At 46.1% G+C, this 12,577-nt stretch overlaps 1 protein-coding gene and 1 pseudogene across 3 annotated transcripts in view; both read left to right on the forward strand.

The window, feature by feature from the left end:
* The window catches only part of LOC118375225 (trace amine-associated receptor 13c-like), a 189,367-nt gene that overhangs the window by 6,978 nt on the left and 169,812 nt on the right, over window positions 1-12,577 (forward strand). The window lies entirely within an intron of this gene.
* Window positions 1-12,577, forward strand: part of LOC127931185 (trace amine-associated receptor 13c-like) — a 200,701-nt pseudogene that overhangs the window by 6,890 nt on the left and 181,234 nt on the right.

Raw genomic sequence — 12,577 nt, forward strand, 5'->3', positions numbered from 1 at the left:
GTTACTTACCCTACATTAAATCAAATCAAATCAAATCAAATTTATTTATATAGCCCTTCGTACATCAGCTGATATCTCAAAGTGCTGTACAGAAACCCAGCCTAAAACCCCAAACAGCAAACAATGCAGGTGTAAAAGCACGGTGGCTAGGAAAAACTCCCTAGAAAGGCCAAAACCTAGGAAGAAACCTAGAGAGGAACCGGGCTATGTGGGGTGGCCAGTCCTCTTCTGGCTGTGCCGGGTAGAGATTATAACAGAACATGACCAAGATGTTCAAATGTTCATAAATGACCAGCATGGTCGAATAATAATAAGGCAGAACAGTTGAAACTGGAGCAGCAGCACAGTCAGGTGGACTGGGGACAGCAAGGAGCCTTCATGTCAGGTAGTCCTGGGGCACGGTCCTAGGGCTCAGGTCAGTTGAAACTGGAGCAGGAGCATGGCCAGGTGGACTGGGGACAGCAAGGAGTCCTCATGTCAGGTAGTCCTGGGACATGGTCCTAGGGCTCAGGTCCTCCGAGAGAGAGAGAAAGAAAGAGAGAAGGAGAGAATTAGAGAACGCACACTTAGATTCACACAGGACACCGAATAGGACAGGAGAAGTACTCCAGATATAACAAACTGACCCTAGCCCCCCGACACATAAACTACTGCAGCATAAATACTGGAGGCTGAGACAGGAGGGGTCAGGAGACACTGTGGCCCCATCCGAGGACACCCCCGGACAGGGCCAAACAGGAAGGATATAACCCCACCCACTTTGCCAAAGCACATCCCCCACACCACTAGAGGGATATCTTCAACCACCAACTTACCATCCTGAGACAAGGCCGAGTATAGCCCACAAAGATCTCCGCCACGGTACAACCCAAGGGGGGCAACCCAGACAGGCCGACCACAACAGTGAATCAACCCATCCAGGTGACGCACCCCCCAGGGACGGCACGAGAGAGCCCCAGCAAGCCAGTGACTCAGCCCCGTAACAGGGTTAGAGGCAGAGAATCCCAGTGGAAAGAGGGGAACCGGCCAGGCAGAGACAGCAAGGGCGGTTCGTTGCTCCAGAGCCTTTCCGTTCACCTTCCCACTCCTGGGCCAGACTACACTCAATCATATGACCCACTGAAGAGATGAGTCTTCAGTAAAGACTTAAAGGTTGAGACCGAGTTTGCGTCTCTGACATGGGTAGGCAGACCGTTCCATAAAAATGGAGCTCTATAGGAGAAAGCCCTGCCTCCAGCTGTTTGCTTAGAAATTCTAGGGACAATTAGGAGGCCTGCGTCTTGTGACCGTAGCGTACGTGTAGGTATGTACGGCAGGACCAAATCAGAGAGGTAGGTAGGAGCAAGCCCATGTAATGCTTTGTAGGTTAGCAGTAAAACCTTGAAATCAGCCCTTGCTTTGACAGGAAGCCAGTGTAGAGAAGCTAGCACTGGAGTAATATGATCAAATTTTTTGGTTCTAGTCAGGATTCTAGCAGCCGTATTTAGCACTAACTGAAGTTTATTTAGTGCTTTATCCGGGTAGCCGGAAAATAGAGCATTGCAGTAGTCTAACCTAGAAGTGACAAAAGCATGGATTAATTTTTCTGCATCATTTTTGGACAGAAAGTTTCTGATTTTTGCAATGTTACGTAGATGGAAAAAGCTGTCCTCGAAATGGTCTTGATATGTTCTTCAAAAGAGAGATCAGGGTCCAGAGTAACGCCGAGGTCCTTCACAGTTTTATTTGAGACGACTGTACAACCATTAAGATTAATTGTCAGATTCAACAGAAGATCTCTTTGTTTCTTGGGACCTAGAACAAGCATCTCTGTTTTGTCCGAGTTTAATAGTAGAAAGTTTGCAGCCATCCACTTCCTTATGTCTGAAACACATGCTTCTAGCGAGGGCAATTTTGGGGCTTCACCATGTTTCATTGAAATGTACAGCTGTGTGTCATCCGCATAGCAGTGAAAGTTTACATTATGTTTTCGAATAACATCCCCAAGAGGTAAAATATATAGTGAAAACAATAGTGGTCCTAAAACAGAACCTTGAGGAACACCGAAATGTACAGTTGATTTGTCAGAGGACAAACCATTCACAGAGACAAACTGATATCTTTCCGACAGATAAGATCTAAACCAGGCCAGAACTTGTCCGTGTAGACCAATTTGGGTTTCCAATCTCTCCAAAAGAATGTGGTGATCGATGGTATCAAAAGCAGCACTAAGGTCTAGGAGCACGAGGACAGATGCAGAGCCTCGGTCCGATGCCATTAAAATGTCATTTACCACCTTCACAAGTGCCGTCTCAGTGCTATGATGGGGTCTAAAACCAGACTGAAGCATTTCGTATACATTGTTTGTCTTCAGGAAGGCAGTGAGTTGCTGCGCAACAGCCTTCTCTAAAATCTTTGAGAGGAATGGAAGATTCGATATAGGCCGATAGTTTTTATATTTTCTGGGTCAAGGTTTGGCTTTTTCAAGAGAGGCTTTATTACTGCCACTTTTAGTGAGTTTGGTACACATCCAGTGGATAGAGAGCCGTTTATTATGTTCAACATAGGAGGGCCAAGCACAGGAAGCAGCTCTTTCAGTAGTTTAGTTGGAATAGGGTCCAGTATACAGCTTGAAGGTTTAGAGGCCATGATTATTTTCATCATTGTGTCAAGAGATATAGTACTAAAACACTTGAGCGTCTCTCTTGATCCTAGGTCCTGGCAGAGTTGTGCAGACTCAGGACAACTGAGGTTTGGAGGAATACGCAGGTTTAAAGAGGAGTCCGTAATTTGCTTTCTAATAATCATAATCTTTTCCTCAAAGAAGTTCATGAATTTATCACTGCTAAAGTGAAAGTCATCCTCTCTTGGGGAATGCTGCTTTTTAGTTAGCTTTGCCACAGTATCAAAAAGGAATTTCGGATTTGTTCTTATTTTCCTCAATTAAGTTAGAAAAATAGGACGATCGAGCAGCAGTAAGGGCTCTTCGGTACTGCACGGTACCGTCCTTCCAAGCTAGTCGGAAGACTTCCAGTTTGGTGTGGCGCCATTTCCGTTCCAATTTTCTGGAAGCTTGCTTCAGAGCTCGGGTATTTTCTGTGTACCAGGGAGCTAGTTTCTTATGAGACATTTTTTTAGTTTTTAGGGGTGCAACTGCATCTAGGGTATTGCGCAAGGTTAAATTGAGATCCTCAGTTAGGTGGTTAACGGATTTTTGTCCTCTGGCGTCCTTGGGTAGGCAGAGGGAGTCTGGAAGGGCATCAAGGAATCTTTGTGTTGTCTGTGAATTTATAGCACGACTTTTGATGTTCCTTGGTTGGGGTCTGAGCAGATTATTTGTTGCAATTGCAAACGTAATAAAATGGTGGTCCGATAGTCCAGGATTATGAGGAAAAACATTAAGATCCACAACATTTATTCCATGGGACAAAACTAGGTCCAGCGTATGACTGTGACAGTGAGTGGGTCCAGAGACATGTTGGACAAAACCCACTGAGTCGATGATGGCTCCAAAAGCCTTTTGGAGTGGGTCTGTGGACTTTTCCATGTGAATATTAAAGTCACCAAAGATTAGAATATTATCTGCAATGACTACAAGGTCTGATAGGAATTCAGGGAACTCAGTGAGAAACGCTGTATATGGCCCAGGAGGCCTGTAAACAGTAGCTATAAAAAGTGATTGAGTAGGCTGCATAGATTTCATGACTAGAAGCTCAAAAGACGAAAACGTCATTTTTTTTTTTGTAAATTGAAATTTGCTATCGTAAATGTTAGCAACACCTCCGCCTTTGCGGGATGCACGGGGATATGGTCACTAGTGTAGCCAGGAGGTGAGGCCTCATTTAACACAGTAAATTCATCAGGCTTAAGCCATGTTTCAGTCAGGCCAATCACATCAAGATTATGATCAGTGATTAGTTCATTGACTATAATTGCCTTTGAAGTAAGGGATCTAACATTAAGTAGCCCTATTTTGAGATGTGAGGTATCATGATCTCTTTCAGTAATGACAGGAATGGAGGTGGTCTTTATCCTAGTGAGATTGCTAAGGCGAACACCGCCATGTTTAGTTTTGCCCAACCTAGGTCGAGGCACAGACACGGTCTCAATGGTGATAGCTGAGCTGACTACACTGACTATGCTAGTGGCAGACTCCACTATGCTGGCAGGCTGGCTAATAGCCTGCTGCCTGGCCTGCACCCTATTTCATTGTGGAGCTAGAGGAGTTAGAGCCCTGTCTATGTTGGCAGATAAGATGAGAGCACCCCTCCAGCTAGGATGGAGTCCGTCACTCCTCAGCAGGTCAGGCTTGGTCCTGTTTGTGGGTGAGTCCCAGAAAGAGGGCCAATTATCTACAAATTCTATCTTTTGGGAGGGGCAGAAAACAGTTTTCAACCAGCGATTGAGTTGTGAGACTCTGCTGTAGAGCTCATCACTCCCCTAACTGGGAGGGGGCCAGAGACAATTACTCGATGCCGACACATCTTTCTAGCTGATATGCACGCAGAAGCTATGTTGCGCTTGGTGATCTCTGACTGTTTCATCCTAACATCGTTGGTGCCGACGTGGATAACAATATCTCTATACTCTCTACACTCGCCAGTTTTAGCTTTAGCCAGCACCATCTTCAGATTAGCCTTAACGTCGGTAGCCCTGCCCCGGGTAAACAGTGTATGATCGCTGGATGATTCGCTTTAAGTCTAATACTGCGGGTAATGGAGTCGCCAATGACTAGAGTTTTCAATTTGTCAGAGCTAATGGTGGGAAGCTTCGGCGTCTCAGACCCCGTAACGGGAGGAGTAGAGACCAGAGAAGACTCGGCCTCTGACACCGACCCGCTGCTTAATGGGGAAAACCGGTTGAAAGTTTCTGTCTGCTGAATGAGCGACACCGGTTGAGCGTTCCTACAGCATTTCCTTCCAGAAACCGTGAGAAAGTTGTCCGGCTGCGGGGACTGTGCCAGGGGATTTATACTACTATCTGCACTTACTGGTGGCACAGACGCTGTTTCATCCTTTCCTACACTGAAATTACCCTTGCCTAACGATTGCGTCTGAAGCTGGGCTTGCAGTACAGCTATCCTCGCCATAAGGCGAGCACAGCGGCTGCAATTAGAAGGCATCATGTTAATGTTACTACTTAGCTTCGGCTGTTGGAGGTCCTGACGAATCGTGTCCAGATAAAGCGTCCGGAGTGAAAAAGTTGAGGAAAAAATAAATATATGAACGGTAATTAAAAAGTGAAACCCGTAAAGTTGTCAGGTAGCAAAATAGGTTGGCAACAAAACGCACAGCAATTCGAAAACAAGCCTGCCCTTATTCATCTCATATGCATACGTATATACTGTACTCTACATCATCGACTGCATCCTTATGTAATACATGTATCACTAGCCCCTTTAACTATGCCACTTTGTTTACTTTGTCTACATACTCATCTCATATGTATATACTGTACTCGATACCATCTACTGTATGCTGCTCTGTACCATCACTCATTCATATATCCTTATGTACATATTTTTTATCCCCTTACACTGTGTATAAGACAGTAGTTTTGGAATGGTTAGTTAGATTACTTGTTGGTTATCACTGCATTGTCGGAACTAGAAGCACAAGCATTTCGCTACACTCGCATTAACATCTGCTAACCATGTGTATGTGACAAATAAAATGTGATTTGATTTGATTTGATTTGATTTGATTTAATTCACGCATGTCCGTCTTCAACATCTGTAAACAATTCCTGGAAGCTGAAAATGTCCCAGTTCTTCAATAGCCTGCATACTCCCCAGACATGTCACATATTGAGCATGTTTGGGCTGCTCTCGGTTGACGTGTATGGGAGCATGTTACAGTTCCCGCCAATATCCAACAAATTTGCACAGCCATTGAAGAGGAGTGGGACAACATTTAACAGCCTTTAAAAAAATAAACATTTTATTTAACTAGGCAAGTCAGTTAAGAACAAATTCTTATTTACAATGACGGCCTACACCGGCCAAACCCGGACGATGCTGGGCCAATTGTGCGCCGCCCTATGGGACTCCCAGTTTTTGATACAGCCTGGATTCAAATCATAGGCCTAATGAATTCATTTCAATTGACTGATTTCCATACGACTGTATTCAGTAAAATCTTGTGTTTATATTTTTGTTCAGAATGGAATAAGTCAAGTTACTCCTCTGTCACAGATTGTGATTGATGATGCCTTCCTCTGGCTAATGTACATAGTGAAAACAATACCTGTCCTCTGTTTCACTCTGCAGGAAAATGTTTAAAGAAATGTTGCTCTTTACTTTGGATATGAGGTCAAATGTTTAAGATGAGGCGACATTATAGAATGTCCCCTTTTATTTGAGGGTATGTTAATACACGCAGTGCATTCGGTCTACACATCGTCAGTCTACACACAATACCTGACAAACAGGTTTTTAAAATTGTTTCTAAAAATAAAAACATACCTAATTTACATAAGCATACAGACCCTTTGCTATGCGACTCGAAATTGAGCTAAAGCACATCCTGTTTCCATGGTTCATCCTTGAGATATTAATACAACTTGATTGGTTTTGGCTCCTGAATGGCGGAGCGTCTAAGGCACTGCATCTGGTTCAAATCCAGCTGTATCTCAACCGGCCGTGATTGGAAGTATCCTTAGGACGGTGCACACCTGACAACGCGTCGTCCGGGTTTGGCCGATGTAGGCCGTCATTTGTAAATAATTTATTTTTAACTGACTCTACTAGTTAAAATGTTTAGTTTTTTTTTTTTGTTGAGAAAGGCACACACCTCTCTATATAAGGTCCCACAACTGACAATGCATGTCAGAGTAGTAACCAAGCCATGAGGTTGAAGGAATTGTCTGTAGAGCTCCGAGACAGAATTTTTGAAGCACCGATCTAGGGAAGGGTACGAAAAATTTCAAGAACACAGTGGACTCCATCAATCTTAAATGGAAGAAGATAGGAACCGCAAAGACTCTTCCTAGAGCTGGCAGCCCAGCCAAAATGAACAATTGGGTAGAAGGGTCTTGGTCATGGTGACCAAGAACATGAGAGTTCCTCTGTGGAGATGGGAGAACATTCCAGAAGGACAAATCTCTGCAGCACTCCAACAATAAGGATTTTTTTTTTGTAGAGTCGCCAGATGGAAGCCACGCCACAGTAGACGGCACCTAACAGCCTTGGAGTTTGCCTAAAGGACTCTCAGACCATGAGAAACAAAATTCTCTGGTCTGAAGAAACCAAGATTGATCTCTTTGGCCTGAATGCCAACTGTCACGTCTGGAGGAAACCTGGCACCATCCCTACGGTGAAGCATGGGGTGGCGCATCATGCTGTGGGGATGTTAATCAGCAGCAGGGACTGAGAGACTAGTCCGGATTGAGGAAAAGATGAACGGAGCAAGTTACAGAGATCCTTGATGAAGTCCTGATAGCTCTGGAGCAGGTTCTCAGACTGGGTCGAAAGTTCACCATTCAACAGAACAACGACCTAACACACAGCCAAGACAGCGCAGGATTGGCTTCGGGACAAATCTCAATGTCTTTGAGTGGCCCGGACTTAAACCCGATCGAACATCTCTGGAGAGACCTGAACATAGCTGTGCAGCGACACTCCCCATCCAACCTGACAGAGCTTGAGAGGATCTACAGAGAAGAATGGGACAAACTCCCCAAATACAGGTGTTCCAAGCTTGTGGCGTCATACCCTGTAATCCTTGGCAAAGGTGCTTCAACAAGGTACTGATTAAAGGATCTGAATACTTATGACTCTCCAGAGAGTGGTGTGGTGTGGTCTGCCCAACGATCATCAAGGACATCAACCACCCGAGCCACGTCCTGTTCACCCCGCTATAATCCAGAAGGTGAGGTCAGTACAGGTGCATGAAAGCTGTGACTGAGAGACAGAAAAACAGCTTCTATCTCAAAGCCATCAGAATGTTCAATATTCATCATTAGCCGACTACCACCATGTTACTCAACCCTGCACCTTCGAGGATGCTGCCCTGTGTACATAGACATGGAATCACTGGTCACTTTAATAATGGAACACTAGTCACTTTAATAATGTTTACATACTGCTTTACTCATCTCATATGTAAATACTGTATTCTACTGTATTTTGTCAATACCACTCAGACATTGCTTACCAAAATATTTATATTTTTGAATTCCATTCTTTTACTTTTTATTTGTGTGTATTGTGAATAGTTAGATACGACTGCACTGTTGGAGCTCGGAACAAAAGTATTTGCTTCAGCCGCAACATCTTAGTAGGAAAGAGAGAAACAATGGCCGCATTTGTCTTTTACGCACAAGACTCCAGCTGACCACTGATGCAATGTTGTCGTTCAGGCTATTTTTTTTTAAAGCCTGAAACTATGTATTGTGACACTAGACACATTCGGGAAGCCATAGAAAAGGGAATCTGGTTGATATGTCATTCACTGCTCAATAGGAACGCATAGGAACGCAGAGCTTTCTAAATAAGAGTCGCTTGCTGATTGGATTTTTCTCAGGCTTTCGCCTGCAATATCAGTTCTGTTCTACTCACAGACAATATTTTTACAGTTTTGGAAACTTTAGAGTGTTGTCTATCCTAAACTTTCAATTATATGCATAATCTAGCATCTTGTCTTGACAAAATAGCCCATTTACTTTGGGAACGTTACTTTTCCAAAAAAGAAAATATTGCCCCTTATTTTCAACAGGTTAAGGCAGGCAGGGGTCAATAGTCCAGAGAAGTGGGGGAAAGGTACAGGATGGCAGGCAGGCTCAGGGTCAGGCAAGCAGGCTCGGAGAGTTCATCAATGAGCTTGATGCCTTGATAAGCTCCTTTCCTGAGGACGGCTTACCTCTCACAGTTCTGGGCGACTTTAACCTCCCCACGTCTACCTTTGACTCATTCCTCTCTGCCTCCTTCTTTCCACTCCTCTCCTCTTTTGACCTCACCCTCTCACCTTCCCCCCCTACTCACAAGGCAGGCAATACGCTTGACCTCATCTTTACTAGATGCTGTTCTTCCACTAACCTCATTGCAACTCCCCTCCAAGTCTCCGACCACTACCTTGTATCCTTTTCCCTCTCGCTCTCATCCAACACTTCCCACACTGCCCCTACTCGGATGGTATCGCGCCGTCCCAACCTTCGCTCTCTCTCCCCCGCTACTCTCTCCTCTTCCATCCTATCATCTCTTCCCTCTGCTCAAACTTTCTCCAACCTATCTCCTGATTCTGCCTCCTCAACCCTCCTCTCCTCCCTTTCTGCATCCTTTGACTCTCTATGTCCCCTATCCTCCAGGCCGGCTCGGTCCTCCCCTCCCGCTCCGTGGCTCGACGACTCATTGCGAGCTCACAGAACAGGGCTCCGGGCAGCCGAGCGGAAATGGAGGAAAACTCGCCTCCCTGCGGACCTGGCATCCTTTCACTCCCTCCTTTCTACATTTTCCTCCTCTGTCTCTGCTGCTAAAGCCACTTTCTACCATTCTAAATTCCAAGCATCTGCCTCTAACCCTAGGAAGCTCTTTGCCACCTTCTCCTCCCTCCTGAATCCTCCCCCTCCTCCCTCTCTGCAGATGACTTCGTCAACCATTTTGAAAAGAAGGTCGACGACATCCGATCCTCGTTTGCTAAGTCAAACGACACCGCTGGTTCTGCTCACACTGCCCTACCCTATGCTCTGACCTCTTTCTCCCCTCTCTCTCCAGATGAAATCTCGCGTCTTGTGACGGCCGGCCGCCCAACAACCTGCCCGCTTGACCCTATCCCCTCCTCTCTTCTCCAGACCATTTCCGGAGACCTTCTCCCTTACCTCACCTCGCTCATCAACTCATCCCTGACCGCTGGCTACGTCCCTCCCGTCTTCAAGAGAGCGAGAGTTGCACCCCTTCTGAAAAAACCTACACTCGATCCCTCCGATGTCAACAACTACAGACCAGTATCCCTTCTCTCTTTTCTCTCCAAAACTCTTGAGCGTGCCGTCCTTGGCCAGCTCTACCGCTATCTCTCTCAGAATGACCTTCTTGATCCAAATCAGTCAGGTTTCAAGACTAGTCATTCAACTGAGACTGCTCTTCTCTGTATCACGGAGGCGCTCTGCACCACTAAAGCTAACTCTCTCTCCTCTGCTCTCATCCTTCTAGACCTATCGGCTGCCTTCGATACTGTGAACCATCAGATCCTCCTCTCCACCCTCTCCGAGTTGGGCATCTCCGGCGCGGCCCACGCTTGGTTGCGTCCTACCTGACAGGTCGCTCCTACCAGGTGGCGTGGCGAGAATCTGTCTCCTCACCACGCGCTCTCACCACTGGTGTCCCCCAGGGCTCTGTTCTAGGCCCTCTCCTATTCTCGCTATACACCAAGTCACTTGGCTCTGTCATAACCTCACATGGTCTCTCCTATCATTGCTATGCAGACGACACACAATTAATCTTCTCCTTTCCCCCTTCTGATGACCAGGTGGCGAATCGCATCTCTGCATGTCTGGCAGACATATCAGTGTGGATGACGGATCACCACCTCAAACTGAACCTCGGCAAGACGGAGCTGCTCTTCCTCCCGGGGAAGGACTGCCCGTTCCATGATCTCGCCATCACGGTTGACAACTCCATTGTGTCCTCCTCCCAGAGCGCTAAGAACCTTGGCGTGATCCTGGACAACACCCTGTCGTTCTCAACTAACATCAAGGCGGTGTCCCGTTCCTGTAGGTTCATGCTCTACAACATCCGCAGAGTACGACCCTGCCTCACACAGGAAGCGGCGCAGGTCCTAATCCAGGCACTTGTCATCTCCCGTCTTGATTACTGCAACTCGCTGTTGGCTGGGCTCCCTGCCTGTGCCATTAAACCCCTACAACTCATCCAGAACGCCGCAGCCCGTCTGGTGTTCAACCTTCCCAAGTTCTCTCACGTCACCCCGCTCCTCCGCTCTCTCCACTGGCTTCCAGTTGAAGCTCGCATCCGCTACAAGACCATGGTGCTTGCCTACGGAGCTGTGAGGGGAACGGCACCTCAGTACCTCCAGGCTCTGATCAGGCCCTACACCCAAACAAGGGCACTGCGTTCATCCACCTCTGGCCTGCTCGCCTCCCTACCACTGAGGAAGTACAGTTCCCGCTCAGCCCAGTCAAAACTGTTCGCTGCTCTGGCCCCCCAATGGTGGAACAAACTCCCTCACGACGCCAGGACAGCGGAGTCAATCACCACCTTCCGGAGACACCTGAAACCCCACCTCTTCAAGGAATACCTAGGATAGGGTAAGTAATCCTTCTCACCCCCCCCTAAAAGATTTAGATGCACTATTGTAAGTGGCTGTTCCACTGGATGTCATAAGGTGTATGCACCAATTTGTAAGTCGCTCTGGATAAGAGCGTCTGCTAAATGACTTAAATGTAAATGTAAATGTCAAAGACAGGACATGCAAGGGTCAAAAACAGGAGGGCAAGAAAAAGAGAGACTGGTGAAAAGCAGGAGCTGAGACAAACCGCTGGTTGGCTTGAACAAACAAGACAAAAAGGCACAGACAGAGAGAAAACACAGGTATAAATACACAGAGGATAATGAGGAAGGGCGACACCTGGAGGGGGTGGACACAAATCACAATGACAGTTGAAACAGATCAGGGTGTGACACAAACAGGAAAAATGTCAGTATAGAGACAAAGTGGAGTCGCAATTCAGCGGATCAGACAAGTGATGTAGTAATATATCAGTTCAGATCGACATTTTGATGGTCTATTGAACATTCCTATGGAATGCCTCTATTTTGATTGCATTTGCTACGAGCATGTACACCATAAACTTATACTATCTCATCAACTTCCCTACTGTCAACTTTCCTACACACTGACCAGCTGACATGTGGTGTGCCATCATGTGTCCTGAGGTTGTGGCTTATGGTCCAAAATGAGCTCTGACATCGCTCAAAACATTTAGTTTTACACAGTTTCCAAAGTAAAATAGCCTTTGAGTGACCAAAACATCACACTTGCTATATTTTCCACATTAAAATGCTCAGTTGACTAACTGTACCTTTCTATCGTCTCTGACTATTAGTAAGGCTGAAGGACAGGCTAGGTGGGCACAGAAACATCCAATCCTGTCATACATTACATCATGTTTTCACAAATTATTTGTTTATCTAAACGTTTGTTAGTGCGTGTGTGTGTATGTGCACAGAGAGGCTCCTGGGAGGGGAGTGTCAGTAGCTCAGGGATAAATAGAGAGGCAGAGCTCAGAGTTAGTCAAAAGGCGGACCTGAGAAGGTCACACACAGAACCAAGCAGGAGCAGCAGGACCTCAGCATTTGTTACAAATGGAGAAATATGAAGATGTTCAGTACTGTTTTCAAGACGGAAACTCTTCATGCAGAAAGGCTTTGCTATCGACATCTATCTACATAACACTGTACATCTTCTTCTCATTGATTTCAGCAGTTACAGTATTTTTGAACCTACTGGTGATCATCTCCATCTCTCACTTCAAGCAGCTCCACACTACAACCAACCTGCTCATCCTCTCTCTGGCTGCATCAGATCTCCTGGTGGGACTGATTGTGATACCAGTAGTGACTGTAGCATTAATGGAATCATGCTGGGGT

Source organism: Oncorhynchus keta, chromosome 7 (genome assembly GCF_023373465.1).
Source record: "Oncorhynchus keta strain PuntledgeMale-10-30-2019 chromosome 7, Oket_V2, whole genome shotgun sequence".
Taxonomy (NCBI): Eukaryota; Metazoa; Chordata; class Actinopteri; order Salmoniformes; family Salmonidae; genus Oncorhynchus; species Oncorhynchus keta.